This window comes from Leptonychotes weddellii, chromosome 4, assembly GCF_054177405.1.
Source record: "Leptonychotes weddellii isolate Sample4059 chromosome 4, ASM5417740v2, whole genome shotgun sequence".
Lineage (NCBI taxonomy): Eukaryota > Metazoa > Chordata > Mammalia > Carnivora > Phocidae > Leptonychotes > Leptonychotes weddellii.
In genome coordinates this window covers 100,897,622-100,915,121 of record NC_138372.1, presented here as the reverse complement: position 1 = coordinate 100,915,121, position 17,500 = coordinate 100,897,622, and the positions used below count along the sequence as shown (strand labels likewise).

Sequence of the window (17,500 nt, the reverse complement as noted above, 5' to 3'; positions counted from 1 at the left end):
CAAGCGGTATATAAACATTAAAAGAAACTTTGGACTGCTAATCCTAGGAAATGAGTTTTATGGATTGAATTCAACAAGGCTTCAGAAATGGTTCCATCTGCTGCCTAGCAGCTGGTGAAAGGATAAATTTAATTCATTAATTCATTTGGAAAAAAGGATCCAAGTAGTAAAGACTTCATTGCTCATAATGCATATAGGTGAAAACACAAACTGAAATCTGGTCCAATTGATCATCCTAGATAATGAGCTACATTTTGTCTTCCCTTTTTTGGTAAAGGTCTTAGTGATTGAGTCAATACGGTGTTGATTTTTATGACAATAACCAATCATTTCCAATCATTTCAATGATAGAAGAAAACTCAGGGAAATTTAAAGTCAGTCACAGTTTTTAATGTAGGGAATGGTAGGCAATATAAATTATGCACTTTCTGATTTTGTGCCTTGTATATATGGGTAGCAGTGTGTGCATCTATACTTATAATTTACACACATATATACCCTGAATCATATAGATTCTGAATCACTTCAATGAGCTACTTCTATTAGGTGGCATCCTCCCATTTGTTGAAATATTCAAAATTATGTAGTACTCAAGATGAATATAAGTGAAGCATATTTTAGATTCAAAATTCATATTTACTCAAAAGTTGCAAGGTTCAAAATAACACTTGTTTTGTTTTCTCCTCTTTCTATACTTCAAACTAGTTGCCCCAGTTTCTGTTTTCACTCATACCTTGCAGAGGACTTCAAAAGATACCAAGTTGTATGTGAAGTAGGTTTTTCTCAACTCTTCTGCTGTTAGTTGCTTTGACATAAGACGTGGAAAAAAGATTTAGGTGACTGGATTGCCCAGGACTTTTTAGTGTCTTTATATAAAAGTAATGGAGGTCTGATGCCCTGTTTCTTGAATTGTTTCAATTAAACCAACATGATGAGGAGTTAGAAAAGTTAATGCTGTATCCCCTTTAACTTATAATAGTATTGGTGGATTTTTTTGTCTGCCAGCATTTTAATGAGAGTGAGGTTTCCCTTAGAAATGTATAGCTCACCTTTTGGGCAAGGTAAATGTTTGCTGGTTGCCAGTTAATTGATCCATGATAGAGATAAGAACATCCCTGGAAGCTAGGCTGTTTCAGCAGCCAGCATACATTTTAGCACTTCTTTTTGGATGGTGATTTCATGAATGGTTTTTGACTTTTCTTTCTCTGTGGCCCAAAGCTCACTGTGGTGGGTTTGTTGGATTTACTATAAAGATTCTGTTTGCACCCTGTGGGTTGGGTTAAGAATCAGGGTTTATGCATTTACTTGTACTGTTGCATTGTTTATACAGCTTTGGTTTAGTTTTGATCTTTTTTTTCTTTCTTTCTTTCTTTTCTTTTCTTTTTTTTTTTTTGCCTTTGAGGCTCTTCCACAGTGTCAGCTGCTGACTGATAGTAGGAAAACGGCCTCGTGGTGTGAATGAAAGGGACCTAGCGGTTGGTAAACAGAGATAAGGAATAAATAGAGCACAGGCAAAAGGAGATAGTTCTGTGGGGGCCCAGATTGCTGCCAGTCTGTTCAAGGGAGATGCAGAGCCTGTCCTTTTCCCAGATTAAATTAGTGTGCGAAATCTCCAGTGACCTCCTCCCCTTCTCCCCATACTCTTTAGCCAAGCTGAACAGCCTCTGCTGTAAAGTATTCATTTTATCCAGGGACAAGCTGGACAATAGAACTCTCCCTGATACTTATGGACAGCTGTCGTCATTCATAGTGCTCTCAGTATTTCATTTTTCATAGGAGTTAAAAGGGTTTTTACCTTGTAACTGAAAGAGGGCATAAATGCAACTTTGCCAGTTCTGGGGCTGCTGGGGCAGGGGGTGGGACCAAGGTGGGGGCGACTTTGGAGTAAGGAGAAGCTGCTAAAGAAAGCAATTCTTTTTTGCCTTGCTAATATGATTAAACCAAGACAGAAATTAAATTCCAAATCTGGGTTCCTTGCAAACAGAAAATGTCTCTGATTCTCAAAGTTTCCTAAAATTAAGGTCACCAGTGCAAGCTAGATAATTCATCTCTGCCTGCTCTACCCTTGTTTTGGCTAAATATGCATGCATTTTATTACCTGCGAATAACCACCCGTAAATAGTAAGCCTGTAAGATACCTCGGTAGTCCCATATTTTTTTTCTTTTTTTAGTGATTTACTGCAAATATATTCAGCATTTGACTGATTAAATAGACCTTCGGCAACCTTGAGGGTCACTGTGTAGAGTATGTACATAGAAAATGCATCAGCCCATTGTACCCTGGCAGCTAATGAGATTGGTCGTTAAGTAAATGACACAAAGCCTACAAAAAAAGCTTAGCAGCTCACTAGAGTATCACAGAGTGTCCCTGCACACCACACAACGACACAAACACTGGACTAACCTAGCCCACCCCTGCTTTATTCTACATCACTGCTTCCCTGATGTCAGCGTGAGAGGCAGAACAAAGGCTAGGAGGCACGGGTAAGTCAGTCTGGCAATTAAGCCCTAGGGAGAAAGTAGAACAAATCTTAGCCTAACCGTGGGGCTGAAAGTCCGATTCTCGACAAGTAGGTCAGAATGAAGGGATTTTGCTATCACTTCTGGAAATGTTGCTTCAGTGATCAATGCTCTTATGTTGTTGTTATTGTTGTTTTGTTTTGCTGTTTCATAAAAGTTTTTGAATTTCAAAAGTGAAGTGTACCCCAAAATGCAAGTGAACTTGAATTTGAGAAGGTAGGCTATTTGTTGGAGAAATGGTGCTTTGACAAATGACGACCATTCAGGTGTGGATTCAGGTTTGAAAAACTTTCAAAAGCATGAGGGAACTTTGATTTAGTTAGTCCTACTGCTTTTAAAAGATAATGGAAACGTTGAGCCGGAGTGTGTGCAGTGAGGTTCATTCTTGTCAATGTAAAATTGTCCCATCTGCTAAGGTATATTTAATATCAGATGTAGGATAACCATTTCTTTGATCAGTATCTTAAAAATCAATCACTCAAACACAACAAAACAAGAAAATAAAAGCTTCTCTGTTCTTCATGTATTCCATCTCTCTTGGATCTGCAAATAAAATCATTGCTGTGACTCTGTAATATTGAATAGGATTAGTGGTTATTTGCTTGCTGTACTTGGGAAAAAATCAAAGCTATCTGACACTGAACAGCATTGGCTTACTGTGTCCCTTGGAAAAATGCATTTGCAGTATTGAAGTATAACATTGCAGGATCCTTTTAGAGAAATATGGCAACAGGAAGTTGCCAGAAAGTCTTATTTGCCTTGCTGAAATGTCTGTCTGCCTTAGAGTTGTGTACTCAGAGGATGTTTAGTTCAAGAGAGGATGATATTGTTACAGGACATTCAGGTAAATTAAATATTTTATTCTAAGACCTGTCAGCTTAGCTGATTGTTAGTGATTTAATAAACTCTGACAATCTCATTGAAAACATTTGAAAAAGTATTGTTAACATAAGTGTGGTGTTTTAAAATAGATGGGTTCATAAAACAGTGTCAGGATCGAATTTTTAAAACCACTGTCATTTAATATTAGAATGGCATGTCATAATCATCTGTTCATAAATTAAAACTCTCCATGTTATGTAGAAACCAGTTTGCTAACTTGCATTACTTGGCCTGAAACATTTTTATTTATATAAGAATATAGAAATTTTATGTTACAGAATAAATCACTTATTATTAGTATTCGTGAGAGATTCATAATAGAGGTTTATAATATGGTCTGGGTGACCAGAGGTCACATACTTCTTCCTTTTTTTTTGGTCTCAAAGTACTTTTCTTCTTCTAAATGTGTTCCCAACATTCATTTTATTTATATGATTCATTTAAGACTGTATGTGTGTAGTATATAACATATATTATGTATTACAGACTCTATTATTTTTATAGTAACCAGAATTGATAAGGAAATCAATTTTGTGAAGAGAGAAGTATAATAGTATCTTGGTAATGTCTAGTAAAATACATGTAGGGAAGATATGCTATGATTTTACTAAATTAAGAATTTTCTAATATGTAATCTCATCAATATGGTAAAAATCATGGGAAAAGCAAGCTATATGAAAATGGCCACAATTGCTACCCAACAATTTTAGTTTCCAGTAGATTTCTGCAACTAGTTTGCTCTTTCAGGCATTATGGATATATTAGGGTGTTTGTTTGTTTGTTTGTTTTTCTGTTGTGAAGATTTTAAATTTGAATCTCATGGATTATAAAAACTATTTTTCTGTGTTTGCTAATGTTCATCATGTTACAAGAGTGAACTGTTCAGAAAACACACAATCCTTCTGGATGGCTATAAATATTTTGCCCCTCTCCTCACCAGCACAGCAAAGGATGAGCAAACTCGACTGAAGTCTGGGTAGTTGCATCACTGGAATAAAACTGAGTGGAATTACTGTCACAGAAATGTAATTGTCATTCTTGAGAACAAAATAGGTCTGTGTTGTAATTAAGATAAGAGGGTACAGATCATTACTTTTGGCTTATGTGAACTTGTTTCTACAAACATTGTTCTTGAATTTGATAGATTTTTAAAAATTTTAACTCTGGAAATGCACTAAGAAAATGGTTTTAGCTGCTTTACAACTTTTTTCTTTAAGGAAATTTGAGGCACTTAATTTCTGTCGACAAAAGGAACTTTTATTTAGGTTCACTTATATGACAAATAAGTATTACTAAAACTACATGGTTCAAAGAATTGTACTCGGTGCTATAGGTAATATGGGGGCCTCATTCTCACCCCTGAGGATCCACGATATAAGAAGAACTATGAAGCATTTCCTGGAGAAGAGGTCATTATAGGTGCCATATGGGTGACACAAAGTGGCAAGAGAATCTCCGACACCTCCTCCTCAGGTGCATGTGTTTGAGACCTAATTCCTCCATTTACTAAATCCGTGGCCCTGGTAAGTTACTTAATTTTTCTGGGCCTCGGTTTCCTGGTCTGTTAGATGGGGGCCAGGCTAGATAAATCTTGCCTCATGACTCATGTGAAAATTAAATAATTAAATATATCTAAAGCCTTTGGTATGTTGTAGGTGTTCAAAAAGTGTTTGTTTTTTAACTTTCACTTGGAGTTTGTGACAGTAAGTGGACACGCCAGTATCATGTTACACACTCCCTACACATCCGCTTCCATCAGTACAGAACTCTCTCATGTTTTCCCTTCCAGAGCCTTAAATTTGTGAGATTCCTTGAAGGATTGTGAAAATTCCATTTTACATGGCTGAGTGCTCATATCCAGTCTAAGGTAACAAGTTAAATATACTAAGTGTACATTAAGTATATATGGTTAAATTGGCTTATTATGTGTAGTTATATTAATGGCAATCCAAAGTATACATTAGAATTTCATGATATTTCAACTTTGACTTTCTGTAAGCAGAAATACTTAATTTTATCCTATTTCAAAGTGGAATATCTATATTTAAGTATTAAATTATAGCAAAGGTCTCCAAGTAATAAGATTATTAGGTTTACTCCTCATTTCTTTCTTATTTTCAAAATTAGTATCTTTATTTTTTGCCCCTTTAGGATTCATTTCATAAGGTTTTGGTTTAGATGGTTTCTCTTAGTTGATACTTCAGATTTGGTAAAAAAGAAAAAAAAAAGAAAAAAATTTCCTCTTCCAGGATGTTATGATTGAAAAATATTTTATTTTATCACCTGCACAAAGAAACTTGAACATAGTTTATTACTGAATGCTTTAAAATTCCATTTCAGTGAACTCTAAGGGACACTTGAATTTCTTTATAAGTATTTGAATATTGTTTTGATGAGTTTTGCATCAAATTTATAAGCTTCTGGGCAAGAATTACTACTTTTTCAGTTTAATTCTTCAGATTGTGATTGTAGGAATACTTGTTCTGACAGGATTTGACCTGCACATTTAAGCTGCACCTTTGAGAGAATTTTGTAGCTAAGAAGAATTTCTGATCTTTTAAAACTTGTATCCACAAGTAAATAGTGTTGACCCACAAAACCATCAGTACCTTCAAAGTCTTATTAGTAACTTATTTATACTATTAAATATAGGGTTATCTATAACATAAAATGGCTTTTTAGATCAGAGCGTTTTAATTTACTTGATTTATATAGTATAAATATGAAGGTGCCAGAGATAGCTGCATAAATACATGTTCTCTAAATACTCCTAAATGTTCTATTTGTTGGTTTGTCGTAGTTAAATATGTTAATTGATATACTATCTTAATGAAGAGTTACACTTGATAATTCCATGAAGAACATTTACATTACAATTTCTTTAAAAAATAAGTATGCAAATTTCTGTGATACATTTTCCCACCTTTTCCAAAATTTGAAAGTTTAATTTCATTTCCTAAATTTTGAGTTTTTCCTCATGAAGGAGAAACATGGTTAAAGGCCAGTGTATAAATCTTGCCTTATCCTTTTTTTTCAAATGTATCATATATGTATCCAATTTCTATATGAGTAAATTCAGGCTTGGCATGAGACAAAACTTAGTTATCACTACTTATAATGTTATGCAGAACCATACAGAAATAAAATATTTAATTATTTCAATAGAATAAACAGTATTTTCATTCTTGGAATGTAGATTAAAGAGAAACAGAAAACAAAAAAATGAAAAATTTTGTTACTGAAAACCTAATTTGTAAAGAATACAATTAGCTAGAAAGATGCATCCACTGTTTGCTCTTTTGTTTCTATAGTATATTTGGTATGAATTTGAATGAAGGTATTTACCTCTTTTAAATTTTCTTCTTTCAAATATCAAACAATGGCAGGAATTAGTCTAAACATTTCTATTCTGAAGGGTGAAAAGGGGGTGAGAAGGAAATATGCTCATGAAGAAAATGAAATCAAGGAAAGATTGAGGCTGACAATATGACTACTTTAGAAAGGGGGCAAAAATGAGAGTATATGACCTATTATGTGCACAGTCCTTGATCTTTTTTGTGCATGTGAAAGATACCAGTGTCTACCAAAAGGGTTAAAGAAAATGCATTCTGTTGCATCTGCTTACTAAATCCCTTACTTTAGTAGAAATTCAAATTTTGTAAAGATTATTCGTTTTATTGATGCATATAATTATAATCACAAGCCATCTGCTGATTTGGCAGGCATGGTTAAAATTCTCTAACTCTCATAACCTTTCAAGTACAGTGCCCTTGGGACTCTATTTCACTTTTATATTTTGGAAAACATGTAGGGACAAATAAGGGCGGTCATCTGCAGAATGTCAGACCTGAGGAAATGAAAGAATGGAGACCGGGGTTGCTGTTGTGGTTATTTTTAATGGTAGAGGAAGTTATTGTTTTTTTTTTTTCTTTTTTTGCTTCTGACTTCATGAAGGATTATCCTAGATTCTATGATGTATTTGGGAATTTTTTTTTTCCTAGGGATTAAAGCTCTATCTTTTTACTCCTGAAACGCAGGTTCCAAGTCTAAACAAAACAAACAAATAAAAAACTTTTCCAAATACTGCCTACATTGGTTTTCACAGGTCAGTTAAATATATTTCACTTAGACTTTTTGAACTATTAGAATATTCCACCAACTTTATTTTTTCTTAAATACTCATGTTCAATTGAATAACCTTCCAGGCATATATTGGAAAACAGTTTGTACATTTTGATGCCAACCTTTTGGCTTAAAGGTCAAATTTCCAAGTGTTTATTTGTTTGTTGTTGTTATTGTTTGTATGAAATCATGTACTGACCAGCTTTCCCATGGCAGGTATCTTCTTGGGGTCCTTCTTTGCTACCATAAACATTTGAAGTTTGGTGATGTTCCGTACCTGATTCACTTACTTCCTTGGGACTGTTTCTTCTGTAATCAAACCTTATCAACCAGAGGATTCCAAGGGCCAGGATTTGCAGATTAGAGTTGATATATAGGCTGTATCACAGCAGACTGCAAGTGAGGTGAGGGGAATTTGAAAAAAACCATAGGATCCCAGATCTTGGCTCTGTCAAATAATGGAAATGTGCACATATACCTTCCCTGCCTCACACACACTCACACACACACACACATACACATGCACACACACACCACTCATAGTTAAATATCATTAAATAGTTGAAGGATTCTAACTTAACTTGGATGAAATCATTGACCCAAAAACTATTTCTTAGAGTTTGGCAAATAAGAAAAAGAACTTTTGATAGAAACATTGTGCATATGAATTTTTTTCATAGCAATGATGATATGTATGACTATAGTAATAATAATAACTCTTAACATTTGCCAGGTGCTTGCACTGAGCCACCCATGGTGTTAAGTTCCTTGTAGGATTATATAATTCAATACTCATAGCATTTCCACTTGTGTCTGCTTTTTGCAGATGAAGCAACTGAAACCGAGACAGTAGGATGTTTTTCCTTAGGTCATCAGCAGGATTGAGGCTTGAGCCCCAAATCTAACTGTTGTCTAAATCCATGCTCTTAATGTGTCCCTATGCTGCATGGTGTCTGGGCACGACGTATGTGAAAAAACAAAAACAAAAGCAGTGTCAACAACATTGTGTCAAATGACAGTGGGTCTCAAGTATGTCTGGGTTCCACTCATAGTTAAATATCATTAAGTAGTCGAACGATTCTGACTTGACAAGTTGCTTTATTTTCCTTACTGATAACATCTGTCATATTAAGGGTTATGCTGGGTGACCCCTACTGTCCTTTTCATTCCCCAAATTCTATAACTCTATGAACTTTTAATAATGAAAACATCCCATCAGTTTGAAAAATAATTCAGAGACAGCATAAGTCTTTTTTATACCTCTCTAAGACATACGTACCTAGTATGCCAATTAACCGTGATATCAGAAATAGCCTGTGCTAAGAACCAAATGAGCCTTCGCTCTGATGCTAAACATCGGATCGAAAGTTAAACATTTGGCCCAACAGCCAGAAATCTTCGCTCACAGAATCTGTGAGCATCAACATAGATACTTAGAAATGTCTGATAATTGAATTCTTCCTCTGAGTAGTTTGGTGTCAAGCAGAAGACACGTGTTTTTCTATTATAATAATAAGATAACACTGACATGGTGCCAACCACTCTTCTAAGTACTTTCCATCTATGAATTCTTTTAATTCACACAACAGCCACAACCAGAGCAACAGCCTATAGGATAGAGTGAAGGTCTGTTATTAGCCCCTTCTCATAGATGAGAAGACTGTGCCATGGGGAGGCGGGGCAAGCTGCCAGGGAAATCCATGGCTGCAAGGTCAGAGCTGTGCCTGACCTGTGGCCTCAGGCAGGGCGGACTGACGGCCGCATATTTGACCTCTGTGCCTTCTGTCTGTGGGCTTGTTAAGATTTCGCTTCGCTTAAAAAATATTTGGAAACATAGATTACAGTTTGCAGATATGTTTAGATACATTGTAGCATTTATTTTTGCATTTTAGATCTTAATTAAGCAGTTATTGTTACAATACTTCTAAAGTTTCCTTAAATTACTATAGAAGATTAACGTAAAAGCATTTTTGAATCTTTTGCAAATACCATGTTGAAAATATAATACTAACTAAAAAGCGTCAAGTTAATGAAATTTGACAAAAATCCTTTAGAAGACAAACTGTATTTAAAATCACTGCATTCTTCTCAGAATCTAGCGGAGAAGCTTGAACATTGTGAGAAACGCACAAGTGATTCTTAAAAGAAAGAAAGAATATAAGAATGAAGAGTTTTAGTCACAATAGAACCCTTCCTAGGTAGATACCACATCAAATTCACAAGAGATTAAAATATTTTATTCCAGGGATGCCTCTGTGGCTCAGTGGGTTAAGCGTATGACCCTTGATCTCAGCTCAGGTCTTGATGCCATGGTCGTGAGTTCAAGCCCAAACAGTAGGCTCCATCCTGGGTGTGGAGCCTATTTAAAAAATTAATGAGTAAATAAATAGAAAAAGAAAATATTTTATTCCAGCTAGATATGATTTTCGTATATTTTTTGTATTTTACATGTACTAAATTTTCGAAGAGAGTCAAGTAAAAAAATGTAAGTATCAGTACTGAAAAATTGTGAACAGGTTATGTAGGCTTTGTACCACCGTGGCCTGTGCAAAGATAAAATAGGCTGTGGTCACATGCAATTCCTCTCTGCCACTCAATCTTAATGTATGTAGGGCCAGAGCATCTTATCAGGCATTGCCAATTCTATTTCTTCTCTGAAAGGTAAAGTTATGTCCTGAAGAACAGAATGACCATCTTTGCTTAGAGGTAGCATCAGGGAAGATTTCAAAGAAGAGGCATTTAAAGAGTCTTGAATCTATCCATTCAAAAAACTAAAAATCTACTATGTTCCAGCAACTGTGTCAAGCAGTGTAGACACAACCATAAACACTGTGAGAGCTTACACCATAGTAGGTGACACAGAACACTGATATTCAGAATACAGTCAGACCTGTGCTATGCAAGAGGCAAGCCCAGGACATAGATTTGAAAACTGGTGATGAGTCATCTGGCTTGGATTGCAGTGTAGATGGTTAACCAAGATAAGACATTCAGAAGGAAGAGGTTATTTTGAGGAAAAGATGATGTACACATTGAATGCAAGATAGGCAGGTGGTGATATTGGTTATACAATGGGTCAGTGGATCAGAAATTCAAGAGTGAGACTTGGTTGGGATGGAGAGATGGACATTTGGATGTGGCTTCCAAGGAAAATAAAGTGAGAAAAGGACCAAAATTAGGAACTCTGGGAATATCAATATGTAAAGGGAAAAAAGAAGGGAGCCAATAAAGAAGGAACTTAGAGAACGCTGGAGAAATCCAGGAGTGACAGACAAAACAAAGACAGAAACAGTTTCTTAAGGAAAGACTCAGCAGTAGTGTTAATTACTCAGAACACAGACTGCAAATGCACCCCAAGATATGCCAAATAGGAGGTTACTGGTGATCTTAGCTGAGAAACTTCAGTGGAATCAGGGGTTGAAAGTTAGATAGCCATGGGTTGTGCAGAGAAGGGGAATTGAGAACAAAAAGTCTCTGGGGATTTTAAGAAGTTTGACACTGAAGAACAGAGATAGCAATATATGTTTATATACTAAAGAGGAGGAACCAGAAGAGATAAGAAGACTGAAAAGTTTGAAGATATGGAAGGAAAACCAACTAGATGAAGTAGGAAGCAAATGTAATAGAGCTCAAAGGAGAACCTACGCTTAAAAGGAATGAGAAAGCCTCTTCCTCTAAAACTAGAGCAAAGGGGGGAGTGGAGACAGAAATATATTTGTTGAGTGTAGAGATGAGAGGCCAAGACCATTCAGAGTTGGTAGCTTCAACATTCCCTATAAAATTAGGCAACAAATTCAATACCAACTCTGTATAAAATGGTTTTAGACTGCAAGTGCCATGAACATGCTAGTTTTTATTATTACATTCACATCATATTATTAAAAAAAAATGTTTTACCTAACTCCTCAGCGTTATTAATGATTGATATTGGCATAGAAACTCAGAAGACTAATGGGAACCGAAGAGCTAGGGGCTTTCCTCTCCGATTGGAACTGCTTTTAAATTAGGAAGGGTAAAGGGGCAGCAGAGAGTGTCCTTTCCTCTGGAGCCCGGAGCAGGAAGGGTGAGGAGCGGAGGATGAAATGGGCTTCTCTCCATGCGGGACAGTGTTGAGCATGTTGGGAGCCATGAGTTTGGCTCATAGCAGGCAGTAGGTACGTTTCTGCTCTCCATATCTCTTCTTTTGGTATTTTTTCCTTACTTTATCCTGGAGATAGAACTTCCAACTGTTAGCTTTCTTACTTTTACTACCTCTGTCCCAGACAAAGCCTCCCTTTTCATATCCAGATGATTTCCTTCCTTTCACTCCTCTGCTCAGTCATTTAAGGATGTGCCATCACACTTAAAATGCAGACACCTGGGGCGCCTGGGTGGCTCGGTCTTTAAGCGTCTGCCTTTGGCTCAGGTCATGATCCCAGGGTCCTGGGATCAAGCCCCACATTGGGCTCACTGCTCAGTGGGAAGCCTGCTTCTCCCTCTCACACTCTCCCTGCTTGTGTTCCCTCTCTCGCTGTCTCTCTCTCTGTCAAATAAATAAATAAAAATCTTAAAAAAAAAATGCAGACACCTTACTACAGTCTGTACGGCTCCACATGTTTTATAAAACAGCTTTATTGAGATATAATCCACATACCATACAATTTACCCATTTGAAGTGTACAGTTCAGTAGTCTTTAGTATATTCAGGGTTATGCATCCATCACCCTAATCAGTTTTAAAACATTTTGCTGGGTATTAAAGAGGGCACGTACTGAATGGAACACTGGGTGTTATACACAAACAATGAATCATGGAACACGACATCAAAAACTAATGATGTAATGTATGGTGATTAGCATAATAAAAAAAGAAAAGAAAAAAAAGCAAAGCAGATGAAAAAAAAAACACATTTTGCTTCCCCCAAAGAAACTCTGCACCCCTTAGCCATCAGCCTGCAACCTTCCCTCTGCCCCAGGCTCTAGGCAACTAATGATCTACTTCATGTATCTGTAGCTATACCTATTCTGGAAATTTCATGTAAATGAAATTATACAACATGTGGTCTTCTGTGACTGGATTCTTTCACTTAGCATGTCTTCGAGGCTCACCTATCTTTTAGCACATATCAATACTTCATTCCTTATTATTGCGGATAATATTCCCTTGATTGGTTATACTATATTTTACCCACTCATTAGTTTATGGACATTTGGGGTGTTTCTGCATTTCTGCTACTATGAATAATGCTACTATGAACATTCATGTCCAGTTTTCTGTGGACATATGTTTTCATTTCTCTTGTGTATGTACCTAGGAGTCGAATTGCTGGATTATATGGTAACTCTGTGTTTAGCAATTTGAAGAACTGCCCAACTGTTTTCCAAGGCATTGGAAAAGACTATGCAATAAAATGCAATAAAATGGCATTCCCACCCGCAGTGTATGAAGGTCTGAGATTCCCTCACATCCTCACCAACACTTGTTATTGTCTGTCTTTTTCATTATAGCTATCCTAATGGGTATAAAGTGGTATCTCATTGTGGTTTTGATTTGCATCTCCTAGTGACTAATAATGTTGAATGTCTTTTCACGTGCTTATTTTCCATTTGTATGTCTTTTTTGAAGACGTTTCTATTCAAGTCCTTTGCCCATTTTTAATTGGGTGATTTGTCTTTCTATTATTGAGTTGTAATTGTTCTTTATATATTCTAGATACAAGGGCTCTGTTTTCACCCCAGGCATATGGTTTTTCTATGCTTTCACAAATGAATAAAGATTATTCCTACTTCAGTCTGAAATACCCCCTGTCTTCCAGCCTACCTTTTTTTCCCATAGTGCTTATCGCGGCTTTAGATTGTGTTGTATATTTGTTGTTTCTTTGGCTTTGGTTTGGTTCCCACATTGGACTACAATTTCTGCTGTCTATCCCTGCTTCTCTATCACCTATCTCATGACTATGAGAGACTGTTGTGATTAAACATATATCTTGGAGCTAGAGTTCAATTTCCAGGGTGGCTGCTTGCTAGCTTCATGACTCTGGGCAAGTACTTAAGTTTTCTGTTTTAATCTCCTTATTTGGAAGATGGGAATAATAAAGAACCCCTTATCCATATAGTTGTTGTGAAAACTGAGTTAACATCTAATATATAGAAAACATTTATAACAGTATCTATCACAAACAAATAATAGAATTAAAAAAGTCAACAAATATTTTTGACTGAGTCCTTAATGAATTTTTCTACTGACTGCATATTCTCTTGGAGAAAATGGCCTGTTTAACATCCAAAGGTTTAATCAGTCTCATCAAGACGAGTCCTCACCATGACCACACAGGGTTATGAATGGGGTACTACCTACCTGTGGGCTTTGTGTAAGGAGTGATCTCTTTTTGGATCATGGAATTTTGCAGAATTTCTACTGTGTGCCTTGCCTCTTATGTGTGACATCTCATGCAGTCCTCACAGCTCTAGAGGGAGATTCTGTTATTGCACCTTTTTATAGATGAAGAACCATAGTTCCGCGATTAAGAACTAGCAGATGTCACAGTTAAGATCCCAACTCGCATTGGTGTTAATTCAGTGACAAAGCTTGGCACTCTCTAAATCTCCTGCCCTGGACAAGTGCTCAGGATCTCCAGTCATCAACAAAGCATTTCCTGGGTCATTTATCACTATCTCCCCTACATACCGGCTTTATGATTTTTTAAAAACATATTTCGGTGTGTTCATTATCTTAGGAACTATTGCTGATTTTCTGAACATTCTGTCCAGCCTATATCCAGTCTAAATGCAGCACAAAAGTTTACATTCCTTGACTCCATTCTAGCGTTGTGGATCTTTCTATGGTTTGCTCAAAGAAAGACATAGAGTTGTCCAGCGTCACACTGCTGCTCTATCGAGTGCTACATAGCAGAAAAAAACATTGGCATCAGACATTATTTTGAGTACTAGCTCTTACTAGCAGTGTGACCTAAGTTTGCTCAACTTCAATTGGGAATAACAATGATGTCAACATCCTTAGATTGTTGGCAGGTTTAAATAAGATAATAGAAACATAAGATGCCCGTTCTGGTGTCCTAGTCAGTGTCGATGCACACACTAATGGCAGCAACAGTGAAAGCCTCATCTGATTTTATTTTTACCTTTTCCCTCCTAAATTTATTTCACTCAAAGCATTGTCTACTACTTTCTCGCCTCCCTACCTCCACTGTCTAATTTGAGATCGGTATGCCTCGTACAACATTCATGTATATTTTCATGATAAATATTATGTTTCTTGTATTATCTTTTAATTTTATTTCATGTTTTCAAGAACTGCTCCATTTAGTCTTTTTCGGCATTTGCAATGTGCCACTCTTCTAATTTTAACATGTGGTTGAACTGGCAGTAGCAGTCCTTAAATTTTAACATCCCCTTCCCTTTGCTTTCAAGTGGCTAGGGTATAGTACTACTGCCTATGCTTTTGGTCCGTTTTTTTGTTTGTAAAATTAATCTCAATTTATAAGCAAACTGTTTATAAGATGATTATTTTCTACTTCACTGGTCTTTAGATATAACATCAATAATTCAATAATCTACAGCATTACATTTATTACTCTTAGCTAATCTCAACTGTGTGTTTTCACCAGCATGACTTTTTGTTACATTGTATGGCTATTTTCCTATTTTCTCTCTAAATATTTCATCCACTGAGTTCCTAAAATTCACATCACAGAAGCAGTGACTTCGTCATGGTTCCATGTTTTCTTAATAGTCAACTGGCACTCAGTCAACATTCTCATTCAACATTGAGCACCTCATCTATGAAGGGAAGCAAAGAGAAGATTGCTCTTGCCCTGCAGGAGCGTCCAATCTAGAGCAGATGACGAGTATGTCAACAGTGACTCATCCTGGTGGGCCAGCTGCTATGTGAGGTGTAGGCAAAGCTTCCTACGGGAACGCAGAACCCAGGCTTGGAGCGGGAGGAGTTAACACGATGAAAGGAAACCCATACAGATTTCTCTGACTTAAAGCATTCATTTCGCAAGCACTCTTGTCATTTGCTATGACAACACAGTGTGCATAGTAGGTCTTTAAAAGCAGGGATGCCATAGATCTTCTAAGGCATTTTCTTCCTGCACACACTTTTTGGGGAAAAACTTAACATAGCCAAAAAATATGTAGTCTGTTACCTCTGACAGAAAACTCAGGTCAGATTCCCTCAGTGATCTGCCATAGCTAATGAAACACTGACATAGAGAGAAGCCAATTGGCCAATGAAAACCAATAAAAATAATAGACTGGAATTGGATAAGCATAGGACAAAATGCCTGATGTGAACTGTACTGACCTCTGATTAATCACATGAGACAACTATAAAACCAGATGTTCAAATGACCAAAGGCACGTATTTAGTCTGATTCATTGTAACTCTTAAAAACCATCCAAGGAGAAAGATCAGTTAGGATGTTGATATTCACGTGCAGGCTCGGCCCGAGACAACAATGTGCATTTTCATTCTAAATGTGTATGATTATGAGTTCTTTACTCAAACTCTATACCCTGATGTTTGTGCTTTCAGAGGAGAGTTCTTATCAAACCCATCAGATTGTTCTCCCATGTTACCAAGAAATAAATTCAGCACCCACATCTCCTCAAAGATTTTCATTTTATTGCCTCTTTGATGTGAACAGCGGATATATCTGTACTATTAGATTGGCACACACCATACACCCCTCTCCGCTCACTAAGACTCCACCTGTTTACATAAATGTTTTCCCTTCTTCTCCAGAAGAATAGGTGCTTAATGAAGATTTGTGTAAATAAGTTAATGAATTTATTAAATAATACTGTTCTATATCAAGAGGGCTGGTTACACTGGTATTAACCAAATTCCTTATTTGTGACATTATAATTTTCTTGCATTTAGATGAGATTGATATTTTTAAAATAGCTTTGTTTAAAAAAAAAAAAAAACATCAGTGAGATAGCAAAACCAAATGAGTGGTGGCAAGAATTCAGAAGGGGAATTGATTCTTTTTAAGATCTTTCTCCTGTGCTTACTGATACTTCTTACATTGTGCCATATTCTCCCAGCTTTACTGGAGTACAATTTAATAAGTCCATGTTTCAGGATACTGAGTAGTTTTTCCTGGCCTGAGTGCTAAAACACCTAACTTCTGCTCAGTGCGAAATTTGGTGTTTGGGAGACTCACCCTCCATCTCTTTACTAAATCACACTCAGCAAGTTTTCATTCTATAATTTTTCTTATTATCAACTGGTTGTATTCTCCTCTTTCTAAAATCTGTATGATTTCTATAAATGATGTTGCAAAAATTATCACTGGGATATTTACATGAACAGAAATGTAAATGTATTTTTAGTATTAGACTAAAAGGGTTTTTTTTTTTAATCTTTTAAGGAGATTTCAAGATAGTGTGTTCTTCAAAATAGCACTGATCAAAAAAGAACACTTCACATGGTGTATATGAGAAACTCTTTGTACCAATTAGAAAACGTCAAGAGTTTACTAGGGCTGGTAAAACATTGACATCTCAAAGAAATTTGCATTATTGCTTGATATTGAAATTTGTTTTTATTATATGATTTTTAATCAATTCACCTCCATATTTTATTTGCTTTTGGCAAGTTTAAATATTGTGCAGTCTTAGATTTGTAATTTGCGAGCTTACATTTGATAATGGTACCTGTAGTGAAGAAGTACTTAATTGCTATTTCTTTCTTGACATGAATGGCTTCATCTGAACAGAAGATCAAGTTCAATAAGCTATAAAGTGGTTCTCAGAATGTACTTCAACGATGGGCCAGAACATTCACTTTTTTCTGTCTCTTTCTATCGTAAAACATTAAAAACAGAGCAAATAAATAGCTCTAGAATAAAGTGGAAATGCTACTGTTCCATGTGGATGTATTTTGCCTTTGGGGATTAGGATTCTTCTTTGCCTTTAATAGTGGATATCTAAGGTGTTGGTTCTCAAAGCGTGATCCCCAAACCATC

At 36.2% G+C, this 17,500-nt stretch overlaps 1 long non-coding RNA gene across 2 annotated transcripts in view; it reads left to right on the top strand.

The window, feature by feature from the left end:
* LOC115941338 (uncharacterized) overlaps positions 1 to 17,500 on the top strand; it is a 166,098-nt gene that overhangs the window by 146,966 nt on the left and 1,632 nt on the right. Inside the window, exon 3 of one of the 2 annotated variants that reach the window (XR_014144167.1) lies at positions 5,192 to 5,269. The exons of the other annotated variant lie outside the window; for it this stretch is intronic. This is a non-coding gene — a long non-coding RNA (uncharacterized LOC115941338). Of the gene's footprint in view, positions 1 to 5,191; positions 5,270 to 17,500 lie in introns of those variants that run through there. 2 annotated transcript variants of the gene reach the window in all.